This window comes from Ovis aries, chromosome 7, assembly GCF_016772045.2.
Source record: "Ovis aries strain OAR_USU_Benz2616 breed Rambouillet chromosome 7, ARS-UI_Ramb_v3.0, whole genome shotgun sequence".
NCBI lineage: Eukaryota > Metazoa > Chordata > Mammalia > Artiodactyla > Bovidae > Ovis > Ovis aries.
The window spans coordinates 60166085-60187236 of NC_056060.1; the positions used below are offsets into that span (position 1 = coordinate 60166085).

General features: G+C 39.4%; 1 long non-coding RNA gene across 1 annotated transcript; it reads right to left on the minus strand.

The window, feature by feature from the left end:
- Positions 1 to 5698: 5698 nt before the first annotated feature.
- On the minus strand, positions 5699 to 20756 carry LOC132660131 (uncharacterized). Its single transcript, XR_009601363.1, has 2 exons — positions 13485 to 20756; positions 5699 to 10767 (listed from the first exon to the last, which is right to left on the minus strand). It is a non-coding gene; the product is annotated as an uncharacterized LOC132660131 (long non-coding RNA).
- Between the last annotated feature and the right edge of the window lie 396 nt (positions 20757 to 21152).

A 21152-nucleotide genomic window follows, 5' to 3' on the forward strand; every position in this document is an offset into this window, starting at 1 on the left:
AGAAGAGAAAGGCAAAGGAGAAAAGGAAAGATATAAGCATTTGAATGCAGAGTTCCAAAGAATAGCAAGGAGAGATAAGAAAGCCTTCCTCAGGGATCAGTGCGGGGTGGCGGGGGGCGGGGGGGGGGGGCGGACAGAGGAAAACAATAGAATGGGAAAGACTAGAGATCTCTTCAAGAAAATTAGAGATATCAAGGGAACAATTCATGCAAAGATGGGCTCAATAAAGGACAGAAATGATATGGACCTAACAGAAGCAGAAGATGTTAAGAAGACATGGCAAGAACACAGAAGAACTATAAAAAAAGATCTTCATGACCCAGATAACCATGATGGTGTGATCACTCATCTAGAGCCAGACATCCTGGAATGCAAAGTCAAGTGGGACTTAGGAAACATCACTACGAACAAAGCTGGTGGAGGTGATGGAATTCTAGTTGAGCTATTTCAAATCCTAAAAGATGATGCTGTGAAAGTGCTGCACTCAATATGCCAGCAAATTTGGAAAACTCAGCAGTGGCCATGGGACTTGAAAAAGTCAGTTTTCATTCCAATCCCAAAGAAAGGCAATGCCAAAGAATGCTCAGACTACCACACAATTGCACTCATTTTACACGCTAGCAAAGTAATGCTCAAAATTCTCCAAGCCAGACTTCAACAGTATGTGAACTGTGAACTTCCAGAAGTTCTATCTGGATTAGCAAAGGCAGAAGAACCAGAGATCAAGTTGCCAACATCTGTTGGATCATTGAGACAGCAAGAAAATTCCAGAAAAACATCTACTTCTGCTTAACTGAGTATGGCAAAGTCTTTGACTGGGTGGATCATAACAAACTGTGGAAAATTCAAGAGATGGGAATACCAGACCCCCTGACCTGCCTCCTGACCAATCTGCAGGTCAAGAAGCAACAGAACTGGACATGGAACAACAGACTGGTTCCAAATTGGGAAGGGAGTATGTCAAGCCTGCATATTGTCACCTTGCATATTTAACTTATATGCAGAGTACATCATGCAAAATGCCAGGCTGGATGAAGCAGATGCTGGAATCAAGATTGCCAGGAGAAATATCAATAACCTCAGATATGCAGATGACACTACCCTTATGGCAGAAAGCAAAGCACTAAAGAGCCTCTTGAAGAAAGTGAAAGAGGAGCGTTAAAAAGTTGGCTTAAAACTCAACATTCAGAAAACTAAGATCATGGCATCTGGTCTATCACTTCAAGGCAAACAGATGGGGAAACAGTGGATACAGTGATAGACTTTATTTTTTCAGCTCCAAAATCACTGCAGATGGTGACTGCAGTAATGAAATTAAAAGACACTTGCTCTTTGGAAGAAAAGCTATGAACAACCTAGACAGCATATTAAAAAGCAGAGATGTTACTTTACCAACAAAGTTCTGTCTAGTCAAAGCTATAGATTTTTCAGTAGTCATGTATGGATGTGAGAGTTGGACTATAAAGAAAGCTGAGTGTGAAAGAATTGATGCTTTTGAACTGTGGTGTTGGAGAAGATTCTTGAGAGTCCCTTGGACTCAAAGGAGATCCAACCAGTCCATCCTAAAGGAAATCAATCCTGAATAGTCATTGGAAGGACTGATGCTGAAGCTGAAACTCCAATACTTTGGCCACCTGATGCGAAGAGCTGACTCATTTGAAAAGACCCTGATGCTGGGAAAGATTGAGGGCAGGAGGAGAAGGGGACAACAGAGGTTAAGATGGCTGGATGGCATCACTGACTTGATGCACATGACTTTGAGTAAGTTCCAGGGGTTGGTGATGGACAGGGAAGCCTGGCATGCTGCAGTCCATGGGGTCTCAAAGAGTTGGACACGACTGAGCAACTGAACTGACTGAAGCTCAGAATGTGTTGGCAGTTGCAAGTGGACTATCTTAACATTGTCACATAGTCCATATATTGTACCTCAAAATACTTATTTCTTTAATTCCTGTTGAAATGTTGAGAAAGTCAGTAAGAACAGGATATTTGGAAGGACAAATGGAGACTTTTCTATATGTTATATGTGGGGAAAAGCATGTCTCTCCTGATAGAATAAGACTAGGATAGCAAACATAACACTATGGTAAAGCAAAGGCTATAGATTTCTGACTAAATCAAGTGATCTCAGAATAATAGGCAAGCCCAAAGAAGGTCCCTAAATTGACTCCAGCATGGGGGAAAACTATAGCATATCAAGCTGTAACTTAAAAGTAGTTTTGGTACCATCAAAAGGGTTTGTCCAAAAGGTAAAAAGATATACGATTGGATTTTCCTGAGATTCATAGGTTGAATTATTTATATTAAAAAAGGGACAACAGTGTCCACCCTATGTATTAATCATGAGGATTAAAACAGATATTATTTGTTTTAAGTGTGTGTGAGGAATAAGCATGAGGCAGTTTGAAGAGGATATAAACAACTGTAAGAGGTTGAAAAAGCAGCCTCAGTTCATAATTTAAGATCTTTCTCTATTTCTAAATGCACCATTTCTCAAGAAGTTAATGGCTGCCCTATGACCCAGCAATTCCACTCCTAGATAATATAATGGGGAAAAAAAAGAAATGAGTGCATACATACTACATTCCATAACAAAAAACAAAAATAAACTACTGATACATGCAACCACATGGGTAACTCTCCCAAGTATAATGAAGAGTCAAAGAAAGCCAGATATGAAAGAGTATATACTGGATCCTTTCACATGAAGTTCAAAACCAGGTAAAACTAAGCGATGGTGGTAGAAGTCAGAATAGAGATTACCTCGATGGGGATGGAGTGATGGTGGAGACACCAGGAAGAGGCATGAGAGAACCCTGAAAGCAATGGAGGTATTCAATATTTTGACCTGGGTGGTGGTTATATGAACGTATACATGTATGAAAATATATAGGCCTGAACATTTAAGTTTAATACACTTTACTATGTTTGTTGTACTTTAACTAAAAAAAACCTTTTTTTAAAGAAACTACTGGCAACTGTGACTCATTCAAATGAGACATAGCCAAAAGCAGGAAAGCATGGGATCCAGGTAATAGGAAACCCCCCAGAGAACAAGAGATGAAGGGAATTCCCAACCAGATGGCGGGTCCAAGGATGGCAGCTGTACAATAGGCTGGAGAGTCATGGCTTGGGCCAGAGAAAGTCTGATAAATGTTACAGTTAGATGTAAGTGTAAGGCACTTAAAATAGAAAATTATATAGTTGAGTGGAAAATTACACTACCTTTGACTCCTTTTACCACTTGTGAGGCAACCTAGTCCCAGGAGGGAATAAAATCACTCGTATTATGCTGTCTTTGCAATCTCAAATCAACGAGGTGATGGAAAATGTCACACAATGGAAGAAAAACACAGAAAGATTCCATAATTTTAACAAGCATGAGAAAACACAATTCTGGTGTGCATATGTCTTCAAGAGATTGAGTGAATCATTTTAAGATATCTGAATTTCATCATTTTTACTGTTTGTATTACTTTGGTCAGTATGTTTGTTATAAATTCTATAACTGAATATTTGACCAGAACTCATTGTTTAGGTTGGACTGCTGCCACAGTAGAACCATAGTACTTAATTTTCTCCACTCTTATGAAGATTATTTATATTAATCGTGTGATCTTTTAACCTATTAGAATTAACATTGCTAAACAATCTCAACATGGTAGCTAACAACAAGACTGGTCTATGAGTATAGATTGTATTTAATATTAGGTAATATTTAACTGTAGTTAATGTTTACAAAATATTGGCGATATTTTAGACTAATTTTTAAAATGACAATAAATGGCAAATGAGTATTTAATTTTCCCTAATAGCTCATTAGGACTATAAAGAAAGTTGAGTGCCAAAGAACTGATGCTTTTGAACTGTGGTGTTGGTGAAGACTCTTGAGAGTCCCTTGGACTGCAAGGAGATCCAGCCAGTCCATCCTAAAGGAAATCAGTCCTGAATATTCATTGGAAGGACTGATGTTGAAGCTGAAACTCTAATACTTTGGCCACCTGATCTGCAGAACTGACTCATTTGAAAAGACCCTGATGCTGGGAAAGATTGAAGGTGGGAGGAGAAGAGACCAACAGAGGATGAGATGATTGGATGGCATCACTGACCCAATGGACATGAGTTTTAGTAAACTCTGGGAGTTGGTGATGGACCAGAAGGCCTGGTGTGCTGCAGTCCATGGGGTCGCAAATAGTCGGACACGACTGAGCGACCGAAATGAACTGAATATCTCATTGCATTTTCTCTTAAATGAGCAAATAATTGTTAAATGAGCAAAACAATTGTTTTGCAAAATAGCCTTTAAATTAAAAGATGTTCTAAAACAAGTTTTAAATATATATTTTTAATTTATTAGAGATACGAAGAATTTATAGAAAGCAAGTTCATTGATTTCTGTGCTTGTATTTAAGGTGATAGAACTAATCAGAAACCAAATTCAAGATGTATTCTCAGGTATTTTAGTGACATAACAAATTTGACCCTGAAGACTCAATTTTTTGCAAAGTTCTCATCAGACAAATATGACCAATGATATAAAAATGGCCAAAGTTTGTAAGGACATAATTGTCTGGCTTCATAATAATTCTTATGATAGTAAATCCTGTTGAACACTTACCAGGGATTAGGCTTCATCTAAGCATTTTGCAAATATGTTCTGCAAATTATTTACTCTTCCAAAAAAAGTAGCATAGACAATATGATTTCCCCCATTTTACCAGAAGAGGATACTTAAGTACAGATTAACTGGCCCAAATCCACAACTAGTAAGTGATAGAGCTAAGGTTTGAACCCAGGCAGTCTAAATTCAAAGCCCATACCTACACTACCAACTTTATAGTACAGCTAAGACTGCCCAAAACTTTCAGGTTTCATTCTGGATTTTCATCTTTTTTACTTGAAGAATGTTTCTTGAATCAGGCTGGCTTTTGTTTTAAATACTTTTCATTTTATTATGTCATATTAAAACTTTATATTAAAAAGTAGAAAAGATGATAAATCAATTTCTAGTACTCTACTTCTTTTTTATTTCTATAAAAGGAAGACAATAAAATAGTGTTTGGATTACAGTATAGGAAAGCATATGTGTGTGGTACAAATGCAATACATCTTGATAATACTATATAAATCTCTTTAGATTCAGCTCTGGAAAAAAAAAGAAATGCTTAATGACAATAAGCAACAGAGGGAAGTTTGAGGACAAGTATAAGATGATCTTAAACTGAATTTATAGCTCTGTGTTTCACTTTTAGAGAAAAAAAAAATTCCAGATCAGTTTGATACATGTGTCTTTTTAGTCCTCAATTTTTTTCTTTGTTACTGCCTATCTCAGGCTCTTTATTAGAATAATATTTCTACAGATGAAAACCAGAATTGCTCAATGACAGTATTTTTTATCAAATTCCATCTACTTCAGATATTTAGGAAAAAATTTTTTAGCTGAGACTTTCAGAAAATAACCTGAATTACTGCCATATGATTATAAAAATTTATTCTATGACGTTTTCAAATCAACTCAATCTACCATCTTCATGTTCCAATTACTTCTCAATATTTCAAGACAAATATTTAGCAGTTGTTAATCTCTAAAAGTAAGAGATGTTCACCTTGGTTTTGATTCTCATAATATGTGCATTATTGAAAGAAAAATGACAGAAAATGCTATCAAATAGCCACCCATTTATTTTTTTTTTTATGCTTTAAGGTTAACAATCATTTAATGTATTAACATTTTCACTTATAAACATACAATTTGCATATACAGGGAAAAACTGGTTCAGAGGACACAAAAGAATACTGGACACAGGCAAGCAATCAGAAGAGAAAAGAAAAGATCAACCCGAGGGGAAAAAAATGGAACTGCATTCCATGCCGGTGTCTATAAACTTGGGAGGAGAGAAAGATCGCACAGAATCACAATTAATGTAGAAAACAAACGTGGGTCATTCGGTATCAATGGCAGGAACTTCTCCCATTTAAAAAAGTGTGGGATGGTTGAGACTTTGGTGGTTCTTATGTTATAGAAACCATTTGACAGACATTTAGATCTGGATATGTAAAGGCTTCCCTGATGGCTCAGAGGTTAAAGCGTCTGCCTGCAATGCAGGAGACCTGGGTTCGATCCCTGGGTTGGGAAGATCCCCTGGAGAAGGAAATGGTAACCCACTCCAGTATTCTTGCCTGGTGAATCCCATGGACGTAGAAGCCTGGTAGGTGACAGTCCACGGGGTCACAAAGAGTCGGACATGACTGAGCAACTTCACCTTCACCTTCACCATGTAAAGGTTAGGCAACTAGGATATTCATGCTCTTCCTTTACTTGGAATAATGCTACCTCCTCTGCCATCTCCTATATGTTGGTTTGAAAATATATTTTTTAAAGTATGAATTAAACACAGTAATTGAATACAGTAAATAAAAGCACAATATCTTTGTATAGCTAGGTTAACTGGAGGAATACTATAAGTTTAATAGTAGCAAAATGTTCACCAAGTATTCACTTGTTTGACAGTTTTAGTAATGTAGCCAAAAAATCTAGTCTTCATTATTATTTTTTATATTTGGGGGAATAAATATGCTGATAATCCTTTTGCAACTCTCACATGTATGCAGCAGGACTGTTTGTAAGATTAGGACCCCATGAGGTACTAAAGCAAGCATTCACTTCTCTCACACTTAAGGTCACAAATTTTTGCAAGTCAAAAATGTGGAGCATGCCAAAAATATCATGCTGCACACTACCAAATAAAAGAACACTGTTATTCTTACAAGGAAAGGTTTGACAAGACAGGAAATAGGCAGGGTCAGAGAAGTTTACTTAATACCAAGTTTTATTTAACCATCGTGAAGCCAAAATACAATGACAGTTTAAAAAAATAAACAAATAGCTGTTACACAAAACAAAACCCCAGGATACATGGTCTCTACTGGAACTGATTATTAGATTTTTAGCAAATACAGGAAGTGGATAACCCCAGAGAACCCTCGCAAAATTTCTAGACATCTTCTCCATTTACTTTGGTCACATGCCCTTCAATGAGATAATGTGGATTTAAAGGAGTTTTAATTGGTGAGTAGATATTTGAACAAAGAAAAATTGATCTTAAAATGCTGTGAAATACCTTCACTAAAGGGCCATCATTTTAAAATTGCATTCTCCTAAAAATGAGGAAGGAAAAAACAGAAAAAAGAAAATGGAAGATAGGAAAAATCTAGTTGTTCATTACAATTTTCCATTTTTTGTTTAAACCCAGCAGGAGGGCAAAGCTGCTGGCTTCTCCTCACCCTTGCAAATGCCAGGAGGGATTATGCAAACCCCACAACCACCCAAATCTTATTGAAAATTATAATCATTGTTCTCATTTAATGACTTTTGCCTGTGTTCACTCAAACATTGCTGCATCTTGGTTTCTGCCAGCTTGGACCCACTGGGAGTCATTGATTCATAATTGCAGATAAACCAAAAAAGAAATATGCTACCTTTACAAAAAGCAAACATCAAGTGACATCTAGTGGATGTTTGAATATCATTTTCTAAGGCCTCTGAATAGTAATATTCTCAACAATATTTTATCTTAATATTACTTATAATTTGTGTTTCTTCAGATAGAGCCTCTGTCTTTTCCTAAAACAGAAAGATGTTAGAAAAGTTTTCTTCTCTCAAAGAAAAATTTCTCTTTCTACTAATATATGGATAGCAATTCTCAGGATAATGCACTTTGGAAATAACTCATTTGTCACTCATGCTGTGTATGTGTGTGCTTGGTCATGTCTGACTCTTTGCAACCCCATGGACTGTAGCCAACTAGGTTCCTCTGTCCATGGCAGTCTCCATGCAAGAATATGGGAGTGGGTTTCCATGTCCTCCTCCAGGGGATCTTCCCAACCCTGGGATTAAATTGGCATCTCCTGCATCTCCCATATTAGCAGGCGGATTCTTTAACCACTGAGCCATCTGGGAAGCCCCCATAACTCATGCTGTAAGTATGCAAAAAAGGTCACAGTGTATGCATCAGTAGACATATTTGAGCAACTATCAACCGTGTAATGGTTCTTAAGATGTCACCTGCAATCTCAAATTCCTCTTTTTATTATCTATAATCTTCAGTTCACTTCAGTTCAGTTGCTCAGTCATGTCCAACTCTTTGTGACCCCATGAACCATGGCACACCAGGCCTCCATGTCCATCACCAACTCCCGGGGTCTACTCAAACTCATGTCCATTGAGTTGGTGATGTCATCCAACCATCTCATCCTCTGTCATCCCCTTCTGCTCCCGCCTTCACTCTCCCAGCATCAGGGTCTTTTCAAATGAGTCAGCTCTTTGCATCAGGTGGCCAAAGTATTGGAGTTTCAGCTTCAACGTCAGTCCTTCCAATGAACACTCAGAACTGATCTCCTTTAGGATGGACTGATTGGATCTCCTTTGAGTCCAAGGGACTCTCAAGAGTTTTCTCCAACACCATAGTTCAAAAGCATCAATTCTTTGGCATTCAGATTTCTTTATATTTCAATTCTCACATCCATACATGATTACTGGAAAACCATAGCCTTGACTAGATGGACCTTTGTTAGCAAAGTAATGACTCTGCTTTTTAATATGCTAAGATGGTCATAACTTTCCTTCCAAGGAGCAAGTGTCTTTTAATTTCATGGCTGCAATCACTATCTGCAGTCATTTTGGAGCCCCACAAAATAAAGCCTGCCACTGCTTCCCCATCTGTTTGCCATGAAGTGATGGGACCAGATGCCATGATCTTAGTTTTCTGAATGTTGAGTTTTAAGCCAATTTTTTCACTTTCCTCAAGAGGCTCTTTAGTTCTCCTTCACTTTCTGCCATAAGTGTGGTGTCATCTGCATATCTGAGGTTATTGATATTTCTCCTAGCAATCCAGCATCTGCTTCATCCAGCCCCACGTTACTCATGATGTACTCTGCATAGAAGTTAAATAAGCAGGGTGACAATATACAGCCTTGATGAATTCCTTTTCCTATTTGGAACCAGTCTGTTTTTCCATGTCCAGTTCTAACTGTTGCTTCCTGACCTGCAAACAGATTTCTCAAGAGGCAGATCAGGTGGTCTGGTATTCCCATTTCCTGAAGAATTTTGTACAGTTTATTGTGATCCACACAGTCAAAGGCTTTGGCATAGTCAATGAAGCAGAAATAGATGTTTTTCTGGAACTCTCTTGCTTTTTCGATGATCCAACAGATATTGGCATTTCGATCTCTGCTTCCTCTGCCTTTTCTAAAACCAGCTTGAACATCTGGAATTTCATGGTTCACTGACTGTTGAAGCCTGGCTTGGAGAATTTGGAGCATTACTTTGCTAGCGTGTGAGATGAGTGTGATTGTGCAGTAGTTTGAGCATTTTTTGGCATTGCCTTTCTTTGGGATTGGAATAAAACTGACCTTTTCCAGTCCCATGGCCATTGCTGATTTTTCCAAATTTGCTGGCATATTGAGTGCAGCACTTTCACAGGATCATCTTTTAGGATTTGAAATAGCTCCACTGGAATTCCATCACCTCCACTAGCTTTGTTCGTAGTGATGCTTCTTAAGGCCCACTTGACTTTACATTCCAGGATGTCTGGCTCTAGGTGAGTGATCACACCATTGTGATTATCTAGGTCATGAAGATCATTTTTTATATTTCTTCTATGTATTCTTGCCACCTCTTCTTAATATCTTCTGCCTCTGTTAGGTCTATACCATTTCTGTCTTTTATTGAGCCCATCTTTGCATGAAATGTCCCCTTGGTATCTCTAATCTTCTTGAAGAGATCTCTAGTCTTTCCCATTCTATTGTTTGCCTCTATTTCTTTGCACTGATCACTGAGGAAGGCTTTCTTATCTCTCCTTGCTAGTCTTTGGAACTCTGCATTCAAATGGGTATATCTTTCCTTATCTTTGCTTCTCTTCTTTTCACAACTATTTGTAAGGCCTCCTCAGATAGCCATTTTGCTTTTCTGAGTTTCTTTTTCTTGGGGATGGTCTTGATCCCTGTCTTCTGTACAATGTCATGAACCTCCATCCATAGTTCATCAGGCACTCTATCAGATCTAGTCCCTTAAACCTATTTCTCACTTCCACTGTATAATCATAAGGGATTTGATTTAGATCATACCTGAATCGTCTAGTGTTTTTCCCTACTTTCTTCAATTTAAGTCTGAATTTGACAATAAGGAATTCATGATCTGAGCCACAGTCAGCTCCCAGTCTTGTTTTTGCTGACTGTATAGAGCTTCTCCATCTTTGGCTGCAAAGAATATAATCAATCTGATTTTGGTACTGACATCTAGTGATGTCCATGTGTAGAGTCTTCTCTTATGTTGTTGGAAGAGGGTGTTTGCTATGACCAGTGCATTCTCTTGGCAAAACTCTATTAGCCTTTTCCCTGCTTGATTCTGTACTCCAAGGCTAAATTTGCCTGTCATTCCAGGTGTTTCTTGACTTCCTACTTTTGCATTCCAGTCCCCTATAAACTTAAAGAGCACTATTAATCTGGCAAATCTATATTTAGTCCAAATATCATCCCTATTTTCCTTGAGAATGCTGTGGCAGAATTATGCAAGTATTTAGGTCCACTTTTTATTACCATTGGTAATTTTCGCTGGTTCACCACAAGTTATTGGAAACAGTGACTTAATCAGAGCTACATACAAAGCAGTTGAAAACTGAATTGGGATTAGGGTTGCCGAACAATTCTTCTCCAGATATTTCATGTGTCTGAAAGGCTTCATGGAGAATAAATCCCTTGCATTGCTGTCTAGAAATTGTACAAGAGACAGAAAGGAAAATTATTGACTGAGAAACTGAAAGATGGAGTTTAAATTTAGTATTTTCTTTCCTTTCAAGGAAAGGAAACTTGGAATATTTAACTATAACCCAAATGCCAGCCGTCTGGCTGTCCCCAAGTCTTCCCATCTTTTAGAGTCACCAATTTTAATACTAAAACACACACACACAGAGCCCTGAATGAACTCTGACCTCCTGTACAAAATCTAGAATCACTTTCTTCCCCTTGTCACCCCCCCAATAATTTCAAGAATTCTTGGGAGCTCTGCTTAATCTCAGCTCTGCATCAAGTTTAATACTACTGTCGTATTCTTTATCCACTTTGGCCCAAATGCAAATTTGTTTTGCTCTTTACCTCCCTCCAGTGACACTTAAGCTGTACATGTTGGACACTATTGATGTTTGGGCAATAGGAGGGAAGCTACAGCACAGATGGCTCATCAAACAGATTAAAATGTAGTCTGTTCAGTGATAACTATCTCTGGACTTTGTTTCAAAATAATTCATTGGGGTTGGGGATGAGGGAATAGGTGGGAATCTTGAAGAAACAAAATCAGCTAAGAGCTGATAATTGTTGAAGTTGAGTGATGAATACGTGGGGTTCATCATACTCTATGTTCTATTTTTGTTCATGATTGAAATTTGCATAAAAATATTTGAAAGAACAAGCTCCTTTGTCATCTCTGATGCAGGAAATTTCTCTGGCTTCCACTTCCTTCTCCGATTAACCTCCTATCACATTTTGGGATCCCTTCCCACAACTTCTGAATCTCACCGCTTCTTCCTCCTTCTCAGGTTGCCCAAGCAAGCCTTGAGCTCTGGGACCCCACTTTAATACTGGGGGGAGCCCAGCAGAATGGTGTTTAGCTTCCCTAAAAATTCAAGAAATTCCTAAAAGGAATTCTGCTCCAGGTTTACAAAATATCATCATATAAAACTAGCATAACACCTGGAGTATATAGCATTTTGCTGCTGCTCCTGCTAAGTCGCATCAGTCGTGTCCAACTCTGTGCGACCCCACAGACGGCAGCCCAACAGGCTCCTCTGTCCCTGGGATTCTCCAGGCAAGAATAGTGGAGTGGGTTGCCATTTCCTTCTCCAATGCATGAAAGTGAAAAGTGAAAGTGAAGTTGCTCAGTGTCCGACTTTTAGCGACCCCATGGACCACAGCCTACCAGGCTCCTCCGTCCATGGGATTCTCCAGGCAAGAGTACTGGAGTGGGGTGCCATTGCCTTCTCCGAAAGATTTCCTGCTGCTGCTGCTGCTGCTAAGTCACTTCAGTCGTGTTTAACCCCATAGACGGCAGCCTACTGGGCTCCACCATCCCTGGGATTCTCTAGGCAAGAATACTGGAGTGGGTTGCCACTTCCTTCTCCAATATTTTAATAAAAGTTAATTCTCCTCCACTTACAATTTGTATTCTAATTGAAGTCCTGACAATAGATTCTAATAAAAGTTAGTACAGGGAATTCCCTGGTGGTCCAGTGGCTAGGACTCCGAGCTTTCAATGCTGAGAGCACGGGTTTGATCCCTGGTCAGAAGACTAAGATCTCACAGGCTGTGGGGTGAGCCGAAACTTATCTGTATTTTTTTTTAAGTAAACAAAAGTGAAAGTGAAATCGCTCAGTTGTGTCCAGCTCTTTGCGACCTCATGGACTGTAGCCTACCAGTCTCCTCAGTCTATGGAATTTTCCAGGCAAGAATACTGGAGTGGGTTGCCATTTCCTTCTCCAGGGGATCTTCCTGACCCAGGGCTCAAACCCGAGTCTCCCACATTGCAGGCAGATGCTTTACCGTCTGAGCCACCAGGGAAGTCATTGACATTAAAAAAAATTACAGATAATTACATCAGGACAAAGCAGTTTCTATACTTACAAAGAACTCTTGGGGAGAAATAATAGGTAAAATATGGCAAAAGAGTAATTATTCTTGCCTTTCGACAAAAGATGTTCAATGTAGGCATTGTGTCATACGTAAATAAAACTATCTTTAAAAACAATTTTTTGATTGCTACTCAACTATATTGCAATATCCAAGAGCTAGACAACCATCATGCTAGACCTACTGGAGGGGCATGCGAGACCCAGAGTCTGAACCCTCCTCCCAATTATGAACTTGGTGAGGGGGAGAAAGAGGGGCACCCCCAGCTCCTGATGGTGGTTAACCCAGTCTCTCTCTTATCTTAGCATCAGCTGGCAATGGCTCCTTTCACTGTGCCTACTTTGGCCTAGAAAATGAAAGCTTTGCTTAGCACAGCTCTGAAGTCAGCTGCAATTAATGTTCAAATTCCCTAAAAGGTGTGCTTACAAAGAGAGGAAGTGAAGTCATGTAAGAAAAAAAAGACTATTCACATCAAAACACATGTGCAGGAAGAATGAGAGAATTCACTCTGGATGATTATGCTAATAATACAAAGGTGGAAACTGCGCCTTTTGTCCTCTTTTAACATCCCCAAAGGGAGAAGAGGAGTCAGAGATTTGGCAGATGGAGGGGGGGAAAGTAGCTGTGGCTTCTGCAGCCTCTTGCCAAAGGCCCCTGAGCAAGGGACTTGGAAAAGGGGAGGTGTTACCGTTGGCATGTGCCATTGTCCCCAAACACATGCGAGACAATGTCAGCACTCACTTCTGGCTCTAAATTGAAAAAACACTTCCTCTGCTTCTGCCAGCACCATTTTCCCTCCTACTCACCCCTGCAGTCTGACACAGTTTCCATTCCAAGGAGACCCAGTAATGATTCCAAGGCAACTGGGTAACATATTCCAGTGAAAGAGCTGGCGGACAGCGTGAGACAGCACGGGGATAAGTTTAGGCTGAAATGAGTGAGGGAACATTTGTAAGTTACCCTTTAAGTTTTGTACTGCCTTATCATCAAACAGCCTCTCTTTGGCAGTACATTGATTTTTCTGACTAAGAAAACCTGTTTCATTTCTTCTATGATAATCAAACACAGTCTCAGTCAATGGGCACCCTTCTTTTTCCTGAGCGGTATTATTGCACAAAATATGGAATCATCCTACAATCCCCACCTGAGAGGACTTCCACACAGCATTAGCCTCTTTCTAATATTATTTTCCCTATATGCTCAACAATATAATGCTTATATTCCAAACATATATCTACAGGGGATTATATCATTATTTGCCTTTGCTCTAGTCAAGTCTCTTTTATGAGAGCTTCCTGTTATTTGTCCTGATCTATGCTACTTTTTGTCAAAATATCATCTCTGAAATTGCCTGCTTCTCTAAGATGTCAGGAAAAAAATATTTCATGTTCACTAAAATTAAAGTCATTATAAATCCCACAGAGGTTTTTAAATGGGGACACACTTAGGATTTTTTTCCCTCAGGTATAATGCCCTTTCTAATAAGAGTAGGCTGGACTTGACGAAGAGTATTTTGTCAAAACATTTCCCCTGTAGGCCTTTGCAAACTAGAAAATAGTCACGAAGTGTTTCTTTCTTATCTACTGGTACAATGTGTGGTGAGAAAGCTAGGCTTGTATTTGGTTCAGTATTTATACCTGAGTAGAAAGTTAACATCATTCCTGAGTGGAGAAGGGGTGAGTGAGTGAAAGTCACTTAGTCATGTCCGATTCTCTGCAATCCCATGGACTATACAGTCCATGGAATTCTCCTGGCCAGAATACTGGAGTGGGTAGCCTTTCCCATCTCCAGGGGATTTTCCCAACCAAGGGATGGAACCCAGGTCTCCCGCATTGCAGGAGGATTCTTTACTAGCTGAGCCACAAGGGAAGTCCCGGAGAAGTGGTGTGAGACCTTTAATCAGGAAGCTGGAGCTTAGCCCTGTAACTACTGTGGATGGTTGGTTTCATAACCCCAACACATTTCAGCCTCCTTTAGGCTCAGGCAGTTCATTTGGTATCTAACCATGTCTTGGGTCAGCTTTAAAGATTCAGCCTCAATTTTGTTTTTGTGGTTTCTCAGTGTCATTTCCGTCCATCTTTCCTTCGCCAACTTCTGTGTTCATTAGCTGGCTATTTCAGCAATGGCTTCTTAACCTCAGTGTCACAGATACTAGATTAACATCATCTCTTGAAGCTCAGCTCTGGTGATGTTACTCTTTGCCCCAAACATTTCCATGGTTGGCTATTGCTTCCCTGGTGTTTAGAACCCTCCAGAGTGAATGTGCAACCTACAACTCCAGAATACTTACCAACGATTTTCTACATGTCCCTTACACTCCAGTCTATTTGAATTTCAGTTTTGGCATTTTATGAGTATGCCTTGGGTCTCCTTTGTATTTTCAAGGCATATCGCCTGTTGTGGAGATTTCTGTGTTTATCTTACTTCCGCTGCTAGACAGTAACCTTCCTGAAGATAATTGTGATCATTTATTGAAAAAATATTCTTTGCTATGGACTGTGTGAGATACTTCACATCAACTCTAGATTTCTTATACTGTAAGGCAGATATTACTGTATTTTTCAGATAGGATGATAGAGACTCGAGTGGTTAAATGATATCCTCAAGGTCATGTTGCTAGTCTGTGACAGCTCATGTCTAGCTGTTTCACCTATATCATCTAGAAAAACACTAAATTGAAGGAATGATGATGCTAGCACTTGCCCAGCACATAAATGCGAGGCAGTTATGTGAATAAGTGGTGATTTTATACCTTAAACATAGCCTAACTTTAGATAATTGCCACCAGGTGGCAGTAGTTACCCACCGCCATACAGTACGGGCTCAAGATTCACTACATGGAATCGCAAAGCAAGAAAGGGACCCTGGAAATGATCAAGCACTCTTTCCTATTTTATGCTAAGAAAATTAAGAATCCAGAAAGTTATTTTACTTACCCAAGATCTTTTAGCTAGTAAAAGAGTGGAACTTAAACTTAGGTCTAAAATTCACAAAGCCAGTGTTTTACCATTACACCAACTTGTATGTTTTTTATTCAAAGCTTACAATTTAGTCATAATTTTCCCACTGAATATTAAAATATTCAGTAAAGTATTGAAAGTAATAAAAATTAAACAAAGCTATTTTATTATAAAGTTTTAAGTGTTTTTCTTAACCAAGTATCAAATAATATAGTTTTCATGTTAAAAATATTAAAATATAGAGGGAAAATAACAGCAATTCCAACAGCCAGAGATAATCATTATTTTGGAATATGTTCTCCCAGACATTGCTTTACTGATCTGTAAAACATGAGTTTGAGCAAATTCCAGAAGACAGTGAAGGACAGGGAAGCCTGGTATGCTGCAGTCCATGGGGTCGCAGAGTCGGACACAACCGAGCAACTGAACGACAAAAACAAAACCCATTTTTAAAAATTAGGATCAGGGGACTTCCTTAGTAGTCCAGTGGTTAAGACTTCGCCTTCCAATGCAGGGGGTGCAGGTTAGATCCCTGGTTGGGAAGCTAAGATCCCACATGCCTGGCCACCAGAAAACCAAAACCAAATTGTAACAAATTCAATAAAGACTTTAAAACTAAAAAAAAAAAAAATTAGGATCAAACCAAGACATAATTTAGTAATTTGTTAACCTAAAATTATCCCTGTAATCTTACTTTTGTAAATAGTTATTAGACATTTTCTTTAGGAAACTTCACAGACCTTTAAAAAGTCTCCCAACTTAACCGAGATTAGTTGCTAAATAAAGGGAGACCATTTTCAATATCCTTTTTTCCTTCATGTATTTCTGGAGAAGATTCCCTTCATGAAAACAGTTTTGCTTGTATTTTTCCCTTTCTCATTCTCTTTTCAGTAAGAAAAAGAGCAATGTCAAAACACTGTGCACATAGTCCATCTCCAGTGGCGATGTGTTTTATCAGTAAAAGGCATTTTATTTTTTTCACTTTTAAGTTGTTCCTCCCTACTCACCTCTCTTCTTAGGATGATATAACACTAAAGAGTATTTCTCAGCTAAAACTATCAGGTCAGTTACATAAAATGGTATATTTTACACTAAGGAGCAGAAAATAAAATGGCTTCAAGTGCCTAAGTACATATGGGTCACACTATTATCTTGAGTGATTACATGCCTCTTAGAGTGGATTTTGCATTGTACAGCTTTCTCTGTATCCAGGGGTGCTCTCTGAAATCTATAAATCTACTAAATTTATAAATCTACTAAAACTGTCATTGAATTTTGGCCTGGATGATTTCTGTCCTCTGTAATTGGCATTCTTGTGACTGGTACTCTATCCCCCTTACCTTAAGAGTATGTAGTAGAGGCTAGCAGTAAGAAAATGAAGTTGGGTGGGGGGTTTGGTACTCTTCTAACAGGGACCAATGCTGGAGTTGAAGATGCAGTGGGGAAAGGAGCAAATGAAAAATAGGATTAAGTGTGATTTGGGGGTGGTCAAAGCCAGGGGATTGGGGTAGGTAGAAACTCTGCTGAGAACACTCTATGTGACAACTTGGACTCAGCACTCATGTAATCATGTCAATATGTCCAAGATCCATTAACCCCAAACAGAAAACTCCAGGTACCTACATATTTCTAGCCAGGTGGGATGGAGATGGTCATGTGGCAAGAAATGCTGTGTGGGGAAGGTGCTCTGAGATCCAAATCTTGGGTCTTCCCCCACCTCTATTCACCATCCACCTAGGCCAGCTGTTTAAATGACTTCTACGGATAGCCATCAAGGAAGTTAACTGATGGAGCATCAGATTAGTTTGTAGGAGTCTCCCTGACTATTTCTCTCCTGACATATACAGCACCAAGGACAGGAGTGGAGAGTGGACATCATTAGTGAGTGAGGCAGAACTGTCAAGGGAGAGGAAAACTGCCTGGTTTCTGCCTGGAAAAAAATCGACAGAACGGTGACTGCTATTCAATATACAGTTGATAACCAAAGTGCAGGCCTGCCTCTGAAAATGATGCTTCTCTTTGGCCATCAGTAAAAAACTGGTGCCGTTTCTAGTGGAAAGGAAGACTTTCCCAAATAAAATGACATACCCTGGTTTCCCTTTGCTACCAACTGAATCTGCTTCCCTGTGGCTCAGCTGGTAAAGAACCTGCTGCAATGCAGGAAACCTGGGTTCGATCCCTGGGTTGGGAAGATCCCCTGGAGAAGAAAACAGCTACCCACCCTAGGATTTTGGTCTGGAGAACTGTCCATGGGGTCGCAAAGAGTTGGACACGACTAAGCAACTTTCACTTTCACCAACTGAATCTAGCATACTGAAAGAAGGCAAAGCTCAAATGAGCTCAGGAACCAAGCCTTGTTAACATTGGCTCTCACTTCTAGCAAACCAGTCGAGACCACTATTTAGGTGCTTCCTTGGTGGCTCAGAGGTTAAAGCGTCTGCCTCTAATGCAGGAGACCTGGGTTCAATCCCTGGGTCAGGAAGATCCCCTGGAGAAGGAAATGGCAACCCACTCTAGGATTCTTGCCTGAAGAATCCCATGGACGGAGGAGCCTGGTGGACTACAGTCCATAGGGTTGCAGAGTCGGACACGACTGAGCAACCTAACTTCACTTCATACTGTAGTTACTCACTATACCATCCACATTTGTTTCACACACTTGCCTAAACATTGTATTTCATAATAAACAAAGTAAAATTATCCTAAAATATTTGAACTTTACATATATTACATAGAAAATGTCTCCAAAAATCTCAACGGAACAGACTGTATTGTACTTTCCCATATGGCTTTTGCTTTTCCCATGCAGTATTTGCTTTTTTTTCACTTTTTTGGGGAAGTTCCACAAGTCTGCTCTATGCCATTGTAAAGGAGAAACAGACTTTTCCCTTCCTGTGTAGACAAAAGCCTAGTTCTCTCCTACCATGTCTTTCTTCCCTGTGAGTCTCCTCTACTAGTCACAGAAAACACTTCACTTCTGGGCACCCAATGTGTGCAGGCTTTTCCCTACATGAGGCAATTCTCTGTGACACCAGCTGGGGTGTCCTACAATTTCTCAATTCTGACACTGTGTACTTGGAGATAGGCTCAGATATCCTAGCACTACCTGTGAGCTCTCTGGGCTGTTCTTTAGGGGATTTTATGAAGGCTTCATCACATGGGAATGATCCATCATTAATTCCAATTTTGCCCTTCTCCCTTCACAAGAGAATGGGAGGAACTGAGAGTTCTAAACCTCTAATAATGGCCTGGCCTTTCTGGTGACCAGACCTCATTCAGGAGCCACATAGGGTCTGAGTCACCCTATTAGAACAAGACACTTCTGTTATCCACAAACTACAAGGAAGGGTTTCAGGAGCTGTGTGTCAAGAACAGAGGTCAAAGACCAAGAACAGAACAAAAGATGTTCTTACCACCAGGGTGACAGAGGGTAATATATATATTCTATTATCTCACAGCCACCATCTTCTATAGGTGAAACCCAATGATACTAACTTCAGTCCCTCAGGTCACATATGACAAGCCTAATCTGAGTCTTTAGATTCTAAAAACACCTATTATATTCCAGGGACTTTCTCTAGGCAACTGCCCCTCATGCCTCCCATCCCAACAAATACACTTTCCCAGGTGAAAACGTAGCACCCATGGATATCATTCCAGGTCTCTAGAGTAGCTTCAAATGTGAGCATCTTCCTTTAAGTATGGTACCCAGATGGAAACATATTCCAAGTACAAAAAACCTAGAGGAAGCTCTTCATTAACCATGTCTTCTGTTGTGTATCCTCTCTCCCACTTCTAAGACTGAAGATACTGCAGAGAACATGGGCTTTGAAGCCATAGGGCCAGTTTTAATAGTAGTCATTGTTAAATGAAATGTCTCTGAGCCTGTTTGTGTCACCTATAAAAGTGTTTTTCTATTCTCCACAAGCACGTTATAAGAAAAGAGCAGTTTGTTAAGTGCTTAACCGTGGACTTAACGTTAAGCTAAGACGGAATCTCTTAGCAGTCACATCATAGTCTTCAACTGTTACTACATATTGGTCAGAGTTCAGAGAACCAGACTCTAGCTAGTTTAGCAGAATTTATTTAAACTTTACTGACTTCAGAAATAATTTATACCATGACCCAGTAAACATGTGCACACATAAGTATGTAATTCAAATAATCTTCACAGAATTTACCCATCTGACCTGTTGTCCTCTGCTGTATTTCTGTTCAGTATTTTTTAACACTAGTTATGACCCACTGAGTTAATTTCATGACTCACTGATGAACGATAACCCATAGTTATATTTCCAAAGTCATGGAAAATACTATTGATACACTGCAGGTATAACATGGCCTAGGGAACCACTGGAACAGAAGAAACAAACTCTAATCCATGCTTCCAAAACTGGGCAGCCAAGAGTTGCCAGCTCCAGACATTCCATCTGTGTGACACTCCCCCCTAAAAAATGGCGCCTCCTGAGCCTCGCACTAGGGCATCTGATTGACAAAGCCTAGCTGACACCCAAAGTCCTGGTGCAGAGGGGTTTGGGAAATGCAGTAACGGAAAGCACACCAGAAACTGCAATAGATGATGTTAAACCAACTCATATGGCTGAGACATACTTACTCAGATACTTGGTTTGGATAAACCCAGTGGTCTAGGCATACCTCCTTACATCTATTTATCTGTACTAAATTGTGTATTTTCTTGGACAGCCTATTACTGCTACTTCAGTGAGGCAAATTCACATTACTAAAATTTACTTGTGTGCTTAGTCAGGTCCAACCCTGTGACCCCATGGACTGTAGCCTGCCATGCTTCTCTGTCCATAGAATTCTCCAGGCAAGAATCCTGGAGGGGCTTGCCATGCCCTACTCCAGGGGATCTTCCCAACACAGGGATCAAACCCAGGTCTCCGGCATTGCAGGCAGATTCTTTACCATCTGGGCCACCAGGGAAACCCCAACAGAATGAAATTCAGAGCAATAAACCAAATGCAGATTCCCAACTCACATTTTCTTTCACAAATAACCTGTACCCAGTTAACCTGGGGTCTACCAAAAAGGAAGATTAAAAAAAAAAACAGGGAAAACTTAAAAAAAAAAAAAAAACAACAAACGAGGATTCTCTTCTTTCCAACCTCATAAAGAATCTTAAGTTTAGAAAAACATTTTTTACATCACTGAAGAGAAAGGAAGAATTAGCAATAACTTTTTATTGCTGTTTAATTCAGTTTATGCAATAATTTCTATCTGTGAGAATTCAAATTTATTGAATGAAATACATTGCTTATGATATTCAAAGCATTTTAAATATAAGTTACTGAAAGGGTAGTATATAATGAATTAAACAATACAGATTTGGGGATAATTGATGTGCATTTAATTTAAAAAAGAAACGGCATGAGTTCACGAACAGTTCACTAAACGCAGAAAAACACAAGTAGGTTTCTATAGGATCCCAACAGAGGTGCCCTTTCCTTAAGCATAAGAAAACCAAATACTTTTAGAAGCTGAAGTGTTAAG